The sequence below is a fragment of the Nannobrachium achirus genome (genome assembly GCF_963921795.1).
Source record: "Nannobrachium achirus genome assembly, chromosome: 2".
In the NCBI taxonomy this organism is placed as follows: Eukaryota; Metazoa; Chordata; class Actinopteri; order Myctophiformes; family Myctophidae; genus Nannobrachium; species Nannobrachium achirus.
The window spans coordinates 18,988,889-19,007,607 of record NC_137811.1 but is presented as its reverse complement, the minus strand read 5'-3'; positions in this window follow the sequence as shown (position 1 = coordinate 19,007,607).

Below are 18,719 nucleotides of genomic sequence, written 5' to 3'. Positions count from 1 at the left end.
AGCAAAGTAAAAAAAAAAAATACCTAAAATTGTACTTAAGTACAGTAGCCTACTTGAGTAAATGTACTTTGTTGTGCACAGAATCTGGTTCACGCTCACCGTACACGAATAACGCCATGGTCGCTTCGTCGCTGTGTCCGCCTTCGAAATCGATGTGACAGGTGTACTTCCCGGCGTCGGACATTTTGATGTTGGGGATGTGCAGCGTGGACGACGACTCGTCCACCTTGATGACCTCCACCTTGTCCGTGTCCACGTCCTCCCTGTCCTTCTGCCACGAGATCTGCCCCTCCGTGTTCACTGGAGGACAGGGACATGCAGAGAATGTTAGAGAGGCAGAGGCTGACACAGTGACACAGGGCCTTGCTGGCCATTGGGAAAAGCGGGACAACTCCCTAACGGCCGGTTCATTCCCGGCCGGTCCAGGCCGGCCATTAGGAAAACATTTTAAATAAACAAATAAACAAAGCAAAGCCCTGCTTCATCATACAAGGCCATCCCACAAAAGTAGTGAAAACAGCAGATCTACAAGCACACAACGCCTCGCGGTGCGAGGCGTTGTGTGCTTGTAGATCGGCTGTTTTCACTAGTTTAAATCATTTTCAAAATGATAAATACAAAACAAACGGTTTTGGACATACAAGGTTTCCACCCGACAACGACGAAATATAACTCATGTAATTGGCCCACTGGCTTGTCACTTGTCAAGATCTGAAATGGCAAAGTAGCAGCAGCGTTATAGAGAGATCTCTCTCTCTATAGCGCGCAATGAGGGCCTCTCCAACTCTTTTTCCCGAATCAGGGGCCCAGCATGTCCCTGGGCTGACATTTCTATTGGTGAAAATAGCAGACCTCCAAGCTCACAACGCCTCACAGCGCGACACATTGTGAGCTTAGAGGTTGGCTATTTTCGTTTCTTGATACCACACTAAACTAAGTAAGAGAATACTGGAGATGTGGAGTAACGGGATAGATTTCTACACAGAGAGGGTGATTATTGTGGGCTCGCTGAAAGGCAAGACCAGTATGTTATACCAAATCTTTATACTGTAGGTCAAGTGGCACGCGGCATTCAAGTTCAGAAGAGTTTGGACAAGGCAATTCTCTTGAATGCTGCCTTCAGGTATGGCATGGAAAGAGGGCATTTGCATCTCTTTCACCATACATAGAAAAAAATCCAGTCACAAAAATCGTATTGTGGAGATTTAAATTTATCGTGAAGTTGTCCTCCGTCATGCACTGGGATCGATTTCTTTCTTCTTCACTCTATCAAATCTCTTGTTGCGACGGGTTGAGAGCTTGCAGATTGGCTATTTTTGGGCAAATGTTAGACCCCAGGATAATGGATGTTGGGGATATTTGTGATTATCGTGATAATATCGTTAATTCTTTTGTCACAATAATCGTGACATGATCCATCCCTAGAGGAGAGGAGTTGAACCTCGACTGGTTCTTTATGACAAGATACAGAGAAGATCATTCATCTGAACAATATGTAATGATCTTAAAATAGAATATCATAACACAAAGTCTGCTCTGATTCTAGTCCAAATTCCACTATAGCGTTTCAGTTCAGTTGTTACTTACCTTTACACAACAAAAGGGTTTCGTCTCCCACCGCCACATCTTGGTTGCCAATGATATCTACTTTAGCATCTGGGAGAGGAGAGGAGAGGAGAGGAGAGGAGAGGAGAGGAGAGCATAATATGTTTGCAACTCCTAGCAAATCCACTTCATCCACCTTGTCCAACATTCCAATCATTTCTACAGTATATGCAAAGTCAGCCATTTTGGATCCTGTTTGGACCAAGCTAAGTATGCAGTATGCATTATTCTATATCCATTTCAAAAGGGATATGTTTAGACATACGGTATATAATTAAACAAGAATAATCTGTGATCTACTGTGACCAGCTCTTAAACATTTTGGACAGAGAGACATCATTGGCTGTGTGGTTGAAGCAAATACTTCCAAAAATGCCTCATATTTGCCATTTTAAAAATGCCAGCACATCTTTCCAAACCTCATCAACGGCTTGAACACTGTAGCCTGCAACATATGTCATAATAAATAACACAATGAATAGACTATAGACTTATAGCCTATACTGTACAGTATCTTCGCTCTGGAAGTGCCAGTACAGCCATCAGAGCAGTGTACCAACATGGAATGTGTTTACAAGCACAGTAATACACCTTTGCAGGCCTAAATGGGTGAACAAGCTGAACAAATAATGTTCATGCATTTATTTTAAACCCCTCCCATCCCCTCTGTGAGTCACAGAGTCTTTCCTCCCTGGCGCAGCACACAGTGACTTGGACGTGCTTTGTGCCAGCAGCCTTCAGGCTCCACAAGCAATTGCTTGAGAGATCAAGACCTGCGCTGTCTTCTCTGCCCTCACGGGATTACTGATTCCTGCTTTGACTTTGGCAACGTCCGTTCTTTTGGGATTACCGATTCCATCTTTTGACTCACGCATGCCTCGGACTGCTAGGATGTACGCTACAGAACGGTGACAGATGCCTGTCAAAGATTACTAGTTGACGGACAGACTTACGCATGTCTCTGCGTCGAACAGAAACTTTCCACAGATTATATTGCGTTTTATTTTCTGTTCTCACCACGAGCTGGTAGGACGGCCAGAGTGTTTTGATACTAGGAGACAGCAGGTCTCAACATCTCAAACAAGTACTATCTATACCAGGGGTTATCAAAGTGGGTGACTGGGCACCCTGGGGTGCTGTGACGGCAATCCAGGTGTGCCGCGAGATTATTTGATAATATTTGGAATTTATTTGGACACTTGAAAAAATATTTAGTATCGTTTTAATCAAAATGGCTATTATCTCAATGTTTTCCTCGCAACATAATCACTAAAATATCGTCACTGTCGGGCAGAAACCTTGTATCTCCAAGTTTCAAATGTGTACGTCTTTTGGTAAAGCAAAGCCCTGCTTCATCATACAAGACTGTCGCACAAAACTAGTGAAAACAGCCGATCTACAAGCACACAACGCCTCGCGAATAGTACATTTTATAGAAGATACTGTAAATACAAAACAAACGGTTTTGGACATACTAGGTTTCCACCCGACAACGACGATATGCCATAAATATAAGGTGCTGGGAGTGAAAATTATAATGTAGGGGTGCCTCGGATTAAAAAAATATTCATGGGGTGCCCTGAGACAAAGAAGTTTGGGAACCCCTGATCTAGACTGGTTGCCCTGCACCACACTAACCATAGAACGGTGCAACTCTGGGAGATTGCAAGTGTGGTTGCCGCGTGTAAACATTTTTAACTCAAATCTTAGCTTCTGGGGGTCCCCGGAAAACAAGTATTTTGAGATGGAGGTCCGCGGCCAAATACATATAATTTTGACTTGACAAAGTTTGAGAACCACTGATGATATCAGCGGTTCTAAAACGTTGTCATGTCAAGGACCCCCAAAATGATTATGTATTTGGCTGCGGACCCCCATCTCAAAATATGTTGTTCCGGGGACCCCCCAGAAGCAAAGATTTGAGTTCTTTGCCTCATGCTAGATGCAGAATAGATACACCCGTGGTTGCCTATTTATATTATGTATTGTGATGTCACGTGAGGATTGACCAATCCTCAAATCCATTATATTATCAGAAAAGGGACAGAAAATGTTACGTTTGCCCGGGATCCAAACTAGTGAAAAAAGACGATCTACAAGCTCACAATGCGTCGCTTTGCGCCACGTTGTGAGCTTGTAGATTGGCTGTTTTCACTACTTCTTAGAGATTTGGTTTCTAATTTATGGAATTTCTTGGATTTTTCTTTTATTGTTTATTATTGAAATCAGGCCTACTTAGACAAATCATTGCTTTTTTATTCATGAATGAATAATTTTTTGGTGGGAATGTTTTGAAATAATAATTATTAAAAACAAAATGTAGGCAAGATGTGTCCGCGACCCACAAATGGATCCTGACCCAGTGCTTGGGAACAGCAAGTACAGGTCATGTTCTACTTGCCCAAAGGTCATGCCCACTTGCCCAAAAAATATAATAAAATGATGAATTACCGCTCAATTTATTAACACTTATTTCTTTACTTTCTGGGGCTGTGCGATAAAAAATGTCATACCTCAATACCTCCAGATCCAAATACCAAATACCTATAGCTATGATTGACTACTTGTTACATTCCACAGACCAGAAGACAGAGCACGCTGGCCATGTTCAGGTGTTTAGACAGATGCCTGGTGTTGTGTTTATAGATGGTTGTGTCCCCTCTCAAATAAGCACTTGCCCAGGCGGGCAACCTGAAAGCAAACTTCACCTGCCCGAAAGTTTTATTTACCTGCCAGGGGCAGGTGGGAAAGCCTTAGTGTCAATACCTGTACATTCATATATTCATTGTTTATTGACTGTTGAAAGACTACCTAGATGCTGCTGAAGCCTGTTGACACTGTACATATATACTTACATCATGTTGATAGCCTATACTATATATACAGCACTCGGAGACCAGGTGCAGTTGTCCTGTTTTCTTAATCTTGATTTCATTTATTTTTTTCTTGACTCGTGACTCAGTCAATTCACAATGGAAAATTGGACTTAAGTTTGAGCTTGAGCAACATTTGCTCTGTAGGCTAGGTCAGTTGCGACTTGCGAGTAGTGATCCTAGACCATATATCGCAACTTCAAGGGTAAGGCATCATGCTGAGACACTTTGTCAGCTTGTAGATCTGCTATTTCAGAATCAAATATAGGGGCTTAAGTCATTAATGTCTGTTTTATTGCAGTTTTTTTCCACAGCAATAAAACGTGATTTTTAGCACTCCACAAGTTTTGTTCACTGTTCCAGTACTTACACTACTACTATATAATAACTATTTATATTAGACTGACTGTGTCACTTTATTGACCAAGAATGTTTACATATTCATGGGTTGCATTTGTAGTCCTTCACCAGCCATTTTGAGGACCAACACAGGTGTTTTGATTAACATAGAACATTGGTTCTATGCCAATCAGACAAATTGAACACCTGTGTTGGTCCTCAATATGGCCAGTTTAGGACTACAAATGCAACCCATGAATACATGTCGTCAAGTTGCTCACAGAGTACATCATTTAGACATAACCCAACAAGATTATGGTAAATACAAATAGTAAAGTAATAGAAGACATAATACACTTGGTCTCTATATGAACTTCATTGATTACACTGACATTGTTGTTGGACTCACCTGTCACACACGCCACCAGCAGCAGCAACGCTGTCGTTCTCAGGATGAAAGCTGATTGGTCCATTCTCTGTACCTGCCTGACGGCTCTTTGAGCCCAGGTGACTTCAGCCTCTGGAAAACTGATTGAAAGAATAATCCTGTTTGTGTGAAATGGAACAAAGTAAACGCTTCTAAACCCCTGATGTGATCTGTCACTTACACACACACGCTCACACACACACACACTCACACACGTGCGCGCACACACACCTGCTGTTGCTGAGCCAACGCATGTAACTGATGTGCACAGCTGTTGCATGGCCAGGGGTTTTATAGGGCCTGAGAGAGAGAGAGAGAGAGAGAGAGAGAGAGAGAGAGAGAGAGAGAGAGAGAGAGAGAGAGAGAGAGAGAGGACGGTCAATTCACAATCTTGCCTCAGAGAGATGGGGGAGAGGGAGAGGGAGAGAGAGAGAGAGAGAGAGAGAGAGAGAGAGAGAGAGAGAGAGAGAGAGAGAGAGAGAGAGAGAGAGAGAGGACAGTCACTTCACAATCTTGCCTGAGCATCTCTCTCCCTCTGCTGCACTCCCAACACACGCACGCACACACATGCACACGCACACACACACGCACATGCACACACACACACACGCGCACACACACACACACACACACACACACACACACACACACACACACACACACACACACACACACACACACACACACACACACACACACACACACACACACACACACACGCTGGCCCAGTCAGATCAGACTACATCTCACTGCAATATTCTTACGTTAATATTCTACGTTATGTTGACTATAGTGTTTCTCCATCTTTTGCATTTCAAGGTCTCCCCCTAACTCAGTATACACAGGTCCCTTTGGACCTGTGTCAGAGTTGAACTGTCAGAGTTACAGACTTTTACAGTATGGGTCAATTTAGACCCTCATAAAGGAACCCACAAAGTCCCTGGAATCCACTTTGAGAAGTTACCACTGACCATGACAATGCCTGATACTCTTTAGCACACCGTTTCCCAAACGCCGGCTCGGGACACATTTCTCGGGACACATTTTTAACCAAAATTGTGTACACAGACATCGCCAAAAACAGCAGATGTACAAGCTCAGTGTGAGCTTATAGACAGTTCATATGTCCAGAGTCCAGACTGAGACACAAATGTAGAAATCACATTTCAAACCACCTAGGAATTTTATTTTATATCTGATTTGAGAAAAAAAGTAAAAACAATCTGTTTCCATGAGTTTTTAAGATGTTCAGCCTTTATGAAACAAATCTAATTCCAATCTGGATTTATGCCCAAAAATCGGGTTTGGTCTGCAAAAGTGTGAACGTAGAGGCAAAATGTCATGTGTTTGCATCAAACGGAAAACGCGTCCAAAAGAAACGACAGAAGACTTCCAACATGTTGTGTTCTAGAAGGGACTGTCAGTGTGTGCGCCCACCCTCGTTAATGGCCCTCGTTAACATCACACGTTATGAGCACGCTCCATTCTAATTGGGCCATAATGAGCCCTGCTGATAAGCGACCTGATAGGTGGCCTCCATGGGCGCTCTGGCCTTTGAGTGGACGGTCGGAGCGGCGGCGCGGAGCCACTGATAGGCCACCGGGGCCGCGGTGGGAGGGGCAAGCTGGCTGCTGGCCAATGGGAGTAACAGGACCCTCAGGAGTGAGGCGAGACCGCGGCACAGGGCACGGAGAAGATGAAAGAATGTGTGACTCGAGGTGCGTGTGCGTGTGCGTGTGTGTGTGTGTGTGTGTATGTGTGTGTGTGTGTGTGTGTGTGTGTGTGTGTGTGTGTGTGTGTGTGTGTGTGTGTGTGCGTGTGCGTGTGCGTGTGCGTGTGTGTGTGCACGTGCGCGTGCATCTGGGCGTGACAGGGAGCGGAGGGATAATGGTTTGGTTTACGGTAATATTTGCTATATTTTTAGCCCTTTATTTTGATTATGTTACTAAAAAGGTCCTTTGTCAATCAGTCGACTTTAAGGCTTAATCAGGAGTTTGGCCAGAGGTAGGCTAGACGGACATTGCTCTTGTCTGTATTATCCTTATGTATATGTCTGTCTGTAATCCTTTCTCGTTCATTTGTTAAGTGTTAGGGTTAGGGTTAGGTTTTAGGGTTAGGCATAGTTTTACTGAGGTTAGGGTTATTGTTTGGGTTAGGTTTAGACATAGTGGTTAACATTCACCAGCATTCACCAGCGGCAAACAAATGGAACGTCCAACAAATGTTATATCGCAATATCGACAAGCTCCTCTGTAGTGTGTGTGGTATAGATCTTTTTCCAGAGCGCTGCCATGTAGCTGCGGTGTTGGCACACACATAACGCAGTTATGGTTGCTGCTCTGAGAAATCGGTCTATTTCTTGGTTGCAGGACCCATGCCCAGGTGCCAGGCACACACCTGCACGCACTCAAAGCTCAGAATGTCAGTTTTTATGACATGGGCTCTGACAACATGAAACAAGCACAGGAACTCTTGAACAGAGTGGAGTTAGAGTGTGCCAAGGTTGGCCTTAGGCTAAATGCCAAGAAAACTGAGGTTATCACCTATAACTTACCAGAACACCCACCTCTGACAACAACAGGAGGCAATGTGTTGAAGGAAGTCAAGGACTTCAAGTACCTGGGCGCATGGGTCAACTCAACCGAGAAAGATCTTCAAGTGAGGAAGGCACTTGCATGGAGGGCCTTGAATGGCATGAACAGTGTATGGAACTCCAACCTCCCCCGCCAAATCAAACTCAGCTTCTTCTTTGCAACGGTGGAGTCTGTTCTCCTCTATGGCAGTGAATGCTGGACCCTGAAGCCAACCCTGCAGAAGTCTCTTGACGGGTGCTACACTAGAATGCTGCATGCAGTACTTAACATCAGTAAGAGTGCACTTGTTACCAACAAGAGTCTGTATGAGGGAATACCAAGGGTGAGCGAGAAAATTGCTGCCAGAAGAATGAGACTAGCAGGGCACTGCCAAAGACACCAGGAGCTTCCTGCCAGCAAACTGGTGCTGTGGGAACCAACACATGGGCACCGGTCACGAGGACGTCCCACAATAACATGCGTGGATGTACTCAAGAAAGACGTAGGAGCACAAAGTACCAATGAGCTGGCCAGATGTATGGAGAACCGGGATGACTGGAAGCGACGATGGAAGGCTCGTCAGAGGACGACCTAGAGAGAGAGAGAGAGAGCCAGTAGTTCTCAACCTGTTGGCCCGGGGTCCACAGGTGGGCTGTGAGGACATTGCAAGTGGCCCCCCAAATAATTGGCAAACTATGAGTTTTAATGGAATATACATAACTAATCATTACAAATGATATATGAAAAAAAAAAATACTGTATTTCTTCATTAAAAACCTTAACGATTTTGTGATACAGATAAATGGCAACATAAATTGTACTATCGATCCAAGACTGAACACAATCGATTGATTTATTATTGCGACCGTAGGTCGCTATTTAGTATGAAAACCCCCCAGTTCATGTCCATCCGTCTGTCACACCTCATGCTCTTCTGACATCACAATGATGTTGCAAATGAATGGCCAAGACAGAATTCATTTTCAATGAGCTGTTCTGACATCACAATGATGACTCGACCAGCTCAGCGTTCTCAATGGGCCCCAAAAATTAAGGCCTGGCTCTAAATGGGCCCTAACTAGGCCTTAACTGGGCCTAGGCCCCATCTGGCCGTACTAATTAGCATACAATTTTATGCCCTACCCGGCCCCAAAATGTAAATATTAATTCCATACATGGGCATTCCCAGATGGGCAACAACACTACAATCCCTTTTATGCCCATATACAGAGATCCCTATTATCATCAAAATATTAAGCCCTGATAAGTTTAGGTTTTACTCTAAACTTTAACTAAATATTGAGAAGAAAATGTAGAAGTCCATGAAGATAAGTAGATATCCAGGCTTTATTTAGGAGGCAAAACAGAACAAGTCCAAAACAGCATAAAGGATATCCCAGTACACAAGAGCCTGCTCACAGGAGGTGAGGCCTAGATTGATCAGTGGCAGACATAAGAAGACTAGTGAGACACTTCCCACAGATCATAACCACCCAAGGAGAGTTTGAAAATATGACCAATGATGAAAAACTCCCATACCTGCCGGGTGAAGTAAAACAATGTGCAAAAACACAGCAGCAAGATTGCTGTGATAGGAGAAGGATATCAAACCCAACCTATGGTCCTTCCATTTTCAGTTCTATGTAATGCCCTTTCCAGGCACTGTATTACTGTTACAACACCTACATTAGAAATACTGAAACCCTCCTCCAAACATCCTTTACATCTCTAAACAATCACATCGATAATTTTGTACAATTAATTCTGCAAGTTCTATTATAATTAGTTTTCATGTAGAAAGAAACTAACAAATGAGATTCAGCAATTGAACACATCATTGAAACGGGGACTCAGCAGGAAAATCTGTTTGATTAACTTGGTTGCCACACACTGTGGAGCCACTGTCTAATAAAATATAATTCTGTGCAGTTGTATTTGACTATTGTAGCATTTTTTCCTTCCAGCCTAAAGTTGATCTTGGTCATCACTGTCTGCTAACATCAATGTGAAATAACCTGTTGTACATGAACACTTATTTAGCTTGGTTATAACATCAGAGGGTCTGCTGGTAAGTAAATAAATTACATTAGGAATTGATTGCATTCTTTATTAGCAAAATGTTCATTAATCCAGGTTGTACAGTCAAAGTTGTACTGTAATCTGTTATGAAACACTGTTCATCATAGTAACTAGTTTGTTTTGGCCAAAGGGTCTGTTTTTGTAATCATCCATTTCACATTTCATGGATGCTATGTACATTAAATGACAGAATAATAAAATACATTGGGCTATTGTGCACATTGTATCATCAATCATAAGAAAAGAATAAACAATAAATATTGTATTTACAGTAAAAAGGTCAGGGCCGGAGGTAAGGTTAATTGTCTAGTTTTGATTTGCAGCATCTGTAAGTGACCTTTATCAGTGCTTTTATCGTGTGTATTAATAATATATGCATTTCTATTTTATTTAATGTATAAAAATGATTGATTAGTCAATAGTTTAAAAACAAATATCGTGTGGATATAGGTTTTATATAGGGCATATTATGTGAGGAACATAAACAACAGAAAGCAGAGATTACTCACTTTTACCAGACATGGCAACCGCTGCCAACAATGGAGAATTATGATTGGCTAGTGGAAAGGCCGCACCCCCATTGGCTCTCTGCCGATCACGTGATTATTGGCCGTTTCCTCATTCCATGCATGCATTCGTGTGCGTGATACAGATGCGCAGGCGTGAGATGATGAAAGCATTCGTGATGAAGTAACCAACAAAACAACTCGTAAATCAGTAAGAAAATATTCGTATTTTGGCTTGTTTTTTTGTTTTGGCATTATAATCACTGCAGCTTCCCCAAAAACATTCATCCTTTTTTTTTTACGGATATTTTTTTCCAATTAATTTGTTTACGTTAGTTTTTTTGGTAAAAATGTTTACGAGTAAAAAAAAGGCAAAGTACGAATACGAATCTATTATGGCCTTAAAATAACCCCATAAATTGCCCATTACATCAAAGTGAGCCTTTCTCCGCACTCAATAGGCCAAGTAAAAAAAAGAGAGAGAGGTTAAACTTGAACTCAGTCTGTGACTGTCCCACCTTAAGCGCCTTCAACCAACACTGTCAGAGTAGCACTTGTATAGGTCGATTTAGAACCCTTTTAATTTATTAATATATTAGGCTGAGTCGTGAACCTTTTTCATGTAATATCCATCTTCGCGTTCGTTGATAGCCAAAAAAGCAGATACAAGCTCACAATGCACTGTGCCATGGCTGCGTCTACAGAGAACAGATCTGTTATTTTGGGAACATAACCATGCTGGGAACATAACCATGCTGCGCATTTTGATGACCAAATAATCCTGTGTGCACTGTAATATTACGTGGGAATGATATACCTTTTTGAACAATAGCCTAAATTGCGTGGTGTTAATGAGTTGTGGTCATACAACACCAAACAAAACAAGAAAAAAGACCGCACGTAGTAAAAAAGAAAAAAAAAATCCCAAGGAATGTATGTCTCTCTGACTTTGAGTATGATGACATTATATGAATAATAATGTGGCATATAGCATCAACCAGCATTTTAACGGCAACCAGCCAGACATTAAACAGACATGAGCTTAATCAGCTAATAGCAATTATGAATGTCCAAACCTCGCCGTTGTGGGCGTGCAGTCGCAGAAAAAAAAAAGTTTAACCTCTCGCTTTTTTTTTACTGTCCCACCACCTCATCCAAGCATATAGAATAGGGACAGGCCTAGGTTCCTCAATATCATTTAGCTGGGGACCCCCTGGAACTCCCCAAGGACTGGCGGTCCTCTTTGAGGACCAATGAACAAACTGACAGCACGAGAGGCGCAATGATGTGCCCGCAGCCCGCGCGTAAAAGTAAAAAAAAAAAAAGGAATGCAATGGAATGTCTCTGACTTTGAGTATTACATTATATGAATAATGTGGCACAGTAGCATCAACCACCATTTTAACCAGCAACCAGCCATATTATATATCCCCATGTGTTGTCGTGGGGAAAGGCTTTCGTGAGGTGATAGAATACACTGCATGCCTTGTCGCCAAATGACTGCGCAGAAGAAAAAAAGGAAAAAAAGAACGCTATAGGCTATAACGTTTTTGAACAAGTGATTACAACATTTTAGGGAGAAAGTAGGCTAAAGTAAAAAGTAAGTAGGCTAATAATAATAATAAAAGTGTAGGCTATTCTATTGTGAGGTGACAGAATAGCCTACACTCTGCGCAGCATAAAAAAAAGGGAGGAGGATCTGGCTTCATATAATCTGAAGCAATCCCGTGTGCTCATTCAGACGACAATAATTGTAAAGGATTCCTACCCGATGACCCGAGAATATCAAGCTTTTTTGATATTCTCGGGAGAGCCCCCGACGAGTCCCGAGATCATAAAAAGCTAATTAACATAATCCGATCGTGTCGGGGTACCGTTCAAACCCAAGACCGAGTCCGGGGCCGACCGAACGATTTTCCCGGGGGATCATCCCGACAATCGGCCCCGGGGAATCGGCCCCGGGCTCGGCCCAGTGTGCACGGGCCTTTAGAGGTGAAGCGCTTAACCTTCAATTGCTCACCAAGGCTGTGATTGCATGACTCAATGTGTCAAAACTAAACAAAGGGGGGCACTTATGCTCTAGTCTACTGTATACTGTACGTTGTACGACAAATAGCAAAAATAGCCACAAGCTCAGTAGTTCACAATGTGGTCGTTAAAGGACAACTTTGTTGTTACAAGGGTTCTAGATAGTCATTAGAGAAAAGAAAAGATGAGTGTTAAAATGTTTTCATTAACTTCTTTCTATCATTTTAGTGATTTGAACAATTTTGATTTGCATGCAAGTGGCTAAATATGTATTTTTAGACCAGAAATTGACGGCTTATTGTTTCTAAAAAGACATATTTAGCCACTTGTATGCATGCCCCCAACAACTGAAATCAAAATACTAAAATAGCTAAAACAATAGAAAGCAGTAAAGGAAAACTTTTGAACACTCATCTTTTCTTTTCTCTAATTACAATCTAAAATATTGTTGTGTAAAAAAACAAAGTTATCCTTTAAGAAAACGAGGGGGCCTAGTTGGCCTGCAACCCCAGTGGGCCGGGACATACAGTAATCAACCCTATAGGGTTGATTCTTATGTAATCTTTTGCTACTTCTATAAAGGGGTGTTAATAATTAGACGCTATAGCGCACAGTAGGCTGAGTGCTGCGTCCGTCACTCAATGAGTCTGTCATCAATCTGTCAAGTGAGGGAGGGCCTCCCTGCGTGATCCCCTCACAGACGGCCCATTGTTGCACTGACATCACTGGAGACCAAAATACAATCAACAGACAATAGTAGGAAGACACGATGGAAGGCTGGCCTGCAATCAGCTAGTGTAGAAAACAAACACATCTTTGCATATGTGTGCGGACTAATTGAACTGCTTTTTGTGAATGTCATGGCAGCCGGCTGGACAGAGACAGACAGACAGACAGACAGACAGACAGACAGACAGACAGACAGACAGACAGACAGACAGACAGACAGACAGACAGACAGACAGACAGACTGACTGACTGACTGACTGACTGACTGACTGTCACACAGTATGCAGACAAACAGTCAGGCAGACAGACAGACAGCCAAAACAACAGACAGAGAGGCAGACATGTAGACGGACAGATAGACAGGCATACAGAGAGATATCCTCTAAATAGGAATGCATAAACAATGTGTCTATGCCAAAAATATACTTGTAAGACGCCTCAGGGCGACATGCGACCTCGCCCTAACATGCGACCTTGCGCCAATTCTTGGCCATCTGGCCAGTGATGTATATCGGACCAGTTACCTATATATGGTTGATCAACAATGTTATGTCAAAACATGCCCATATTTGGTAATGCCCATATTATGAGGATCCCTGATGTCATCGATATATATCACTGGCCAGATGGCCAAGCCATGGCCCATATCTGTATGGCTGGTTCACATAGGGATCTCCATATATGGGCATAAAACGTATGTTAATTAGTAAAGCCAAGCAGGGCCTTGGCGAGTAAGGGCCTGGGTTTGATGCCTGGGGATCTCCATATATGGGCATAAGGGGGTACCCTAACAGGGCATCATCTGGGAATGCCCATACTGTATATGGACATTTTATTTATTTTATCCTTTATTAATATATATCCATATATATGGACTTAATATTAACGTTTTCGTGGAAGGTAGGGTGTAAATCAGAGTAAAGCAGGCTCTTAGGCCAGTTGGGGCCTGGGATTGATGACATCAGACATCTCCATATATGGGCATGAAACGGATTTTGTTTCTGGGAATGCCCATATATGGACTTTTTATTTTATTTTATCCTTTATTAATAATAATATGTATCCATATGCATACAATATATTTTATGCCCATACATGGAGATCCCAATCTGAACCAGCCACACAGATATGGGCCATGTCTTGGCCATCTGGCCAGTGATATATAGCGATGACATCAGGGATCTTCATATATGGTCATAAAAGAGATTCTGGGGAATACCCATATATGGACTTTTACATAGGTGATGTCACCTGTGATATCACCTGTGATGTCACAGTGACAAGGGAACCAACCAACAGACTGTAAAAATGTGTACTTACTGACTGACTGACTGACTGACTGACTGACTGACTGACTGACTGACTGACAAGCTGTGACATTTCTCATAGTAAACTGTCGCAATCACACATATTCTTCTGACTTGTGGACCCAAATGACTGAAACTAGAAAGGGGCGCTCCATGGAGTGCATATATCCACCAGTTGCAGGCTGTTATAAAAATAAATCTTTTTAGAGCATTATGAACAAGGTCTGAACTACAACAATTTAATCGCTTTTTGAGCATATTATTTTCCAAAACATGTCCATACAAATTCTCATTACCGCAACGTTAAAACGTCAAGACCATTAGGAAAGCTAATCGTTTTGTTCAAAAAGTTGATGGATTATTAACAGTCATGCACAGTTACACGAAACTCTGAAATAAAATATTTTTGTAAATTAACGTTTTTTTATTTGAATTTCACAGATTTCTCTCATTACCGCAACGCCTTTCATAAATTACAACCTAATCTTTTACATATTTCATTGAAACCTTATGTTTTCCTGAAAGAACATAACATATTGATTCTACACCATGTATTTTTAAACAATTTTATATTTTTCCATGTATTAAATTAACACTAAATGAACACCTGTTGCGGTAATGATACATAGGTTTCGGAAATGAGGTTGAAGATTTCGGTAAATGAGGTTGATGATTTCGGTGTGGGTGATTCTTACTAAAGATTGACAACGTCTTTTTTTACAAAATCTTTAAAAAGGCATATATATTTGAAGCATAAAAATAATGTCAGAGGTTGCTGATAATGTCAATTTCATTTATTTATTTATAACATCTGGTGTAAATGATAATGGTACATTTACGACCCCATCAGCCCCCCCCCCCCCCCCCCCAATCCCCCCCACGACCGCACTTCTTCTTCTTTTGATAAAAAAAGACGACCCCATTTTGGGTCAGGACCCATAGTTTGAGAACCACTGAGCTAGGTGAAGCTGGGTGAATTTTCCTTGCGTGAGTAATAAGCTGCGGAAAAAATACCATTTATACAACACACTGTACCAGTACCCCCTAACAGCAGAAGTGAAAGTGCTTTTGGAAGTGCACTCCATAGAGCCCCATAAACATGTTATTCCAGTTTGGTGTTGCCTTCCTGATATGATAGCAATAGAGTGCAGTTGGTATGATGCCTTTCAGTTCTTTGTGATACCCTTGGCCTTGTGAACCATAAGGCAGTAACAGAACATAAGACAATGGATCATATGCCGGATGCATCGCATCGATGGTTTGTATCCTTCCTTCTCTGAGTTGAAGAGTGACAGCTAACTTTCCAAATTGCTCAGAGTTCGTAGCTCCAGGAAGAATAACAGCTACGTCGCTATCCCTTGATGGTAGATCAATTGTTCCCCTGTTCTTCTGGAACATCTCTGTTGATTTTTCTCTTTCTGCTTTCCGCTGACTCTTATGACTTCTCTCTGAGTTTCTGCCGACTGTGTGGGGCCCCAGTCAGCCCCTGCACCACCTACAGGCCAATATTTGGGGAAAATGTTTAAAACATTTTGTGATTATGAGAAGTAGAGGCACGTCTGAAAGTGGAAAAGTATATGGTCAGCAAGGCTTTTTAGACAATTGAACAACTACTGGGCGTGGAGTTACAGATGGACAAACGGACAAACACACTATTGCTGTGGTACGCATTATAGTGAGATAAGATTAGATTATTACATTCAAATATTAATTTGATCCACGGTATTACTAATTCATCCTTTGTCCATTACCCAGACCAATGACGGTCAGTGTATATCTAAAACATCAATAATAAGTGATAAATAAATATTACCAGTAAGACGCCCTAAAGGGCTAGGTCGCACATGTTATATGTTAGATAGACAATGTAGATATTGGCATTCCCATATGTGCTTAATATTGATGACATCAGAGATATCCATATATGGGCAACAAGGGATTCTGTTAGTGTGGTTCCCCTGACAGGGCATCATCTGGGAGTGTCCATATATGGGTGTTGCCAAATATGGGTCAACAATGTGATGTCACAACAATGTGATGTCACAACAGGTCAGCTATTGAGGCGTTACCCATTCTGCCTCAGACGGACAGACAGGATCTGGGTTTCATAGTAAACTTCTCCCTACGATCGCAATTACTATTAATTACTATTAATATAAACTGTTGAATGATAAAACTATTTAATTAACGTTTTATCCCGCAGCATTGACTATGTTGAATTATTGCCTTGAATATTTTGCTGTAAATTTCAATCTTACGAAGACCCTCACTCACCTTCACATTACGTGGGTAGTTGATAGGTAGCCATAGTTACCCACTGAATATTGGTACTCCAAGTCTATATATGGAGATACCCGACTCTAATACCCCAGTCTGTCTGACCTTACAAGCTCCATATTTGGACCGGGCGAGATATATCTTCATATATGACAGCTCCATTTATGGAAACGGCAAAGACATCTAGCTGCTGACATCAGTATGACGGGTTCTGATGTCAGACAGTACACAGATGAGCACTATATAAAGAGTGGCATTACCCACTGAGAGGCAAGAGGCTAGCAGAGGCTCTACACCGACATGACTCCTATGGTCCCCCCATGTCCCAGCCGCTGCCTTCCAACTACCAGAACGCACAGAACCACATCCCACAGGTAATGAGCCCGGCGCCCATGACCCAGCCCATGGAGAGCAGGACGTCGCCCAGCAAGGCGCCCTATATCCACCCGTCGGGCCGGTGGGTGGAGATGCAGATGAATAGACTTTTTGGTTACCACCGCGCTCTGACTCTGCTGGTGCGGTATCCCTTTAAATCAACATGTAGAAGGAGGAGGATGGATCGCACACAGTGGCAAGAGTTGTTTTTTCTTTATTGTTGCATTTGCATTAGATGAGAAACAAACGTTTCGGCTGTAAGCCTTCTTCAGTGTATCTGATACTGCAGGGTGTCTGTGGTCTATTTATAGAATCTGACAAGTGCCCAGGTGGACACCATCAATGCCAATCACCCTGTGAGGAGAATGACAACTCGCACCTGAATGGTGATTGCTAACACTGGTTAATGCGTAATAGAGTCAACTCTGCTTTTCATTAAATAAACAATAAAAATACATGCATTTTTCTTTAACAATATCCACAAATACATAATCAAACCATCTCATATTAAACTAATATATGTCGCTGAGGACATCAGGCAACAAATTGCCTTTCATAAATCAGCTTCAATCATTAGGATAACAAATATATATACACTTGCAATAAACAGCAACTACCATGTGAACGGCGGAACGGAGAAAATGACGATGCCCAATTCTCTTTTGAGACTGAAATGTATAGGTCTATATCCAATTTACCACATTTTTGAAACACAGTATTGTATCAAGGGCTAAAAAGCCACGTTATCTTTTACTATAAAAACGTGGGCGGTGTCATTATGTCCAAGCCGATCACAAAAAAGGAGACATGTTACATTCTTCATTCATGCCCAGGGGAAATAGTGTTTTTAAATGGTGAATCCAATAACATTCCCTTTGTAGGAGTAGTTTCTCATGATTACCACCTCTACGGTTAAGCCATACCTTTTCGATACCAATGCACATGAGATCATCAACTTTGTGGTTCTGTTCACAGAAGTGACGCGCCACGGGTGATGTGACGTCAGCTCTCTTAATGTTGCTTCTGTGTTCATTCAGCCTTATTTTCAGCTTTCGGGATGTTTGCCCTATGTAATATTTATTGCATGGGCAGTATAGCAAATATATTACATGAGTTGTGTTACATGTTATCAACGACTTGATGTTAAACTCTCTATTGGAACGTGGATCATGGAAAGTGTTCGTTTTCACCATATTAGCACAAGAAGTGCAGGACCTACAAGGGAAGTTACCTAGAATTATAGGTTTAGATCTGTTAGAATAACAGTCAGCCTTCACTAACCGGTCTCTCAGACTGGTTGCTCTTTTGAAAGTAAACAAAGGAGGATGTTTAAAAACATTATTAAGTGATTTGTCCGACGACAGTATGTGCCAATGTTTCGATACTGTGTCTTTTATCAATGTACTCAGAGGATTATACGTGAGCACATAATTCACAGAATGTGGTTTCTTCAATTTAGTTCGCTTGGTAAATAATTCTTTTCTTTCAACTTTATTTACCGTCTCAACCGCTGCGTGAAGGCATGACTGTGGGTAACCTTTTTCAATGAACCGATTCAACATGTTATCACTCTGAGATGTGTAATCTCCTTCTGAGCTACA